This window comes from Cyprinodon variegatus, unplaced genomic scaffold (assembly GCF_000732505.1).
Source record: "Cyprinodon variegatus isolate N-32 unplaced genomic scaffold, C_variegatus-1.0 Scaffold1379, whole genome shotgun sequence".
Classification (NCBI taxonomy): Eukaryota; Metazoa; Chordata; class Actinopteri; order Cyprinodontiformes; family Cyprinodontidae; genus Cyprinodon; species Cyprinodon variegatus.
In genome coordinates, this window is record NW_015151832.1 from 153,902 (window position 1) to 157,200 (window position 3,299).

The window sequence follows — 3,299 nt, forward strand, 5'->3', positions numbered from 1 at the left end:
CCCCCCAGGAACTCGGGGCCCTAGGCAACTGCCTAGTTTTGCCTAATGGTAAATCCGCCCCTGCTGCTCAGTCACCTGTACCTGCCAGTCTGCCTTCTGCCTCAAGCTTTGGTTTCATCTGAGCCCAAGAAATCTTCCTCATCCCTGAGAATTGTTCAGCTCCTTTTACAATCATCTCAATCTGTTCAGCCTCGTGTTTAACCTGCTTTGTACAGTTAATGACAAACACAATAAACACAATCAGTTTGTCAAACTCTGTAGGGTTCCAGATCCTACTAAGTTGCTATGATCTTTGTCTCAATGCTTCACTGCGACCCAGGGCCATTTCTATGGAATTATTTAGGTGTTTTTATCAAATCCAAGAAAAAAAGCGATCTGATAGGGGAAAGCATTTTTGAAAGTAAAATAAATATATTAGAGAGAACACATTTTCACATTAATAGTAAAAACTGATGTTATTTGAAAATGAAGAAACATTTTTGAGAGAAGATATTTTGTCAGAGAATAAATCAAAGATAAATAGAACTTTGGAAAAAGATTTCCATGGGTAAAAATATTTACAAAAATCTGATAACGCTAGAAAAATTTTTCTCTCTCAAAAACAGAGTCTTTGCTCTGAATTCAGGATTTTTCTCCGCATGTGAAAAATATAAGATGGGCGTGCCTGTGTTCGTATTAGCAGAATAGACAGCTGAGTTCTCCAGGGCCATCACCAATGATCTGACTCAAAAGTCCTTTATTAAATAGTTTAGATAATTTGTACTGTGGAGAGTTGACTGTATAGGTGGGCGTGTCAGTTATAATACAAGAGGAGAGATCTCATGCAGTCCAGTGATTTTCTTCAAACAGGTTTTCACAGCACAGCAAGCAGAAGGAAACAAACTTGACTTTACATCCAGCATTGCGATTTATGAAGTAATCAGGAGCTCTAACTTACTTATTTATCTGTTGCGTCTATGTATGATCTGAAAAACAAATAAAGGAGAAATAATATTCACATTAACATTAAATAAAACCTGTTTTACTGTATATAGCTCAAACTGGTGGGTGGCCCTTTAAGAAGGTGTAAATTGACACCCAGGCCTCAGACGCCCTTTCCAGCTTGAAAGTAATGCAATGCTGCCATCTAGTGGAAAAAAATAATAGTTCTTTATTGTTCTTTACAGAGAAACCATCTATTTCTGTAGTACTTTAACATACAATGCCTTAAACTCATATACTTTTAAATATCAAAATGTACATGTTTGCCATATATATGATTGTAGGCGTCAATAAAAGATAAAATGCCATTATCCTCATAAAGCCGAAACAAATAACAGGCAGCCTTGGTTTATGTTAGCATATCTGACCTCACTTTAAAAAGCAATTAACAAATATTACCCAGAATAAGGTCAACAATTACACACAAAGTCTATCCCAGCGCTGCTATATGCAGCACCACCACCAGCTAGAATTTTCTGACTGGGTCATGCCCACCTGCTGACACATGGCCACTGGACCGGTCTTTCTAGTGCTGACTACTAGAAACCAAATCTTTAGGCTGTGCCCTGGTGAACTGCTCTCATTTTCAGATTCCACTCCATTCTCAAAGGTATTTATAAATGATCTACACTGCAGTGGAAAAAATAGAAATCTAGATAAGTTATTTTTTATTAACATAAGTGCATTTGTTCTTGGATTCAGGAAATAAAAGAGACATTTTGCCAATGGAAAAGGATAATTTACATTAAAATTAACAAAACACAATTGCATTGTCTTATTTCAAGAACATTTTATCTAAATATCTTCTTTAAAGAGTAAAAATACTCATTCCATTTGCAAATCATTTATTTTACCTACTCAAATCAAGTGTAAACACACTTAATCTAAGAAATGTTTACTTATTTCTAGATCCTTTTTGCAGTGTGTAAAGGTACCCCATCAAATGCATGTTTCTGACTGGGAAAATAGGCTATAACTTTTGTTTTAAAAGTAAGGCAGTGATGTTAGTTTGTCTTTGCATGATGCTCACAATATCATTCAGACCATTTTCAGTCAAAATGGGAGATTGAGTCTGCATTTTCTGGTTTGGTGGAGGTGCAGCATCAACTCTCTGTTTCTGCCTTTATTTAGGTCTGATTACAGATAACTCAGATAAATTCTTTGCATTAGTTTTACATTTTTCTTTCGGAACAACCCCATCTGTGTTGGATTTCAACTGGGGCATATCTTTTACTTGGCCTCATTTAAAATAAGAGTTCATGACATTAGATTGCTTAGAATCACCAAATTACTTTAATATTTAAAGTCCTCGTAAAGTGCCCTGAGATGAAATACGTTGTGAATTGGCATTATAAAATGAATTGAATATAATCAAAACACAGAGCTTTTATATTAGTTGATGTTAACTTTATTTCAAAGGCTAAGTTTTCATTTTGTTTTCTCAATTGTTCCTCTTGATCAATTGTTCAATAAAAGGCAGTAAATTGCTCCGTATGTGCTGCATTTACAACACAGCTTTAATGAGTGCAGAAGAGGTGGATTAACTCTGAGACTGCTGTGAAGAAGCTTTTGAACAGTCCTCCTTTCTATTCCTTCCTGTTTTCTTCATAATGCCAACTTTTCTTTGAATACTATTCCACCATATTCCAGTTCTTTCTTCCTCCCACTAATTCTGCCATATTGCTCTGATCACTGACATCATTTCACCTTTACTAAATGTTTCTATGGTATCAATCTGACTGCTTTTAGTAGCTGGTTTTGCACATTACTTCAGGAAGTAATATGCCTGATAACCACGCTCCACTGGTCATCAACAGCTCAGCTGTAGAGGTGGTCAGCAGCACCAAATTCCTCGGGGTGCACATCACGGACACCCTCACCTGGAATGTAAACACCACCTCACTGGTCAAAAGGGCACAGAAGCGAATGTTCTTCCTGCAGAGGATGAGGAGAGCCCACCTGCCCCCACCCATCCTCCCCACCTTCTACAGAAGCACCATAGAGAGCGTTCTGACCAGCTGTCTCACTGTGTGGTGTGGAGGCTGCAGCGCCTCAGACTGGAAGAAGGTGAGAACAGCAGAGAGGATCATGGGGAATGAATTCTGTTGTGTGCATTAAGATTGCATTTCTGAGTGAAGCTTTTTCCACAGGACAGGCATATGAAAGGCTTCTCACCAGTATGAATTCTCATGTGTTCAGTAGGGCTGTCGCGGTGGAGGAATTCCCCCTGCGATTATTCAAGGAGGCTAAATATCTCAATATGCGGCATTAACGGAAAACCAGCATGTTAACCTGATGCTGTTTGAGAGGATCTGAGA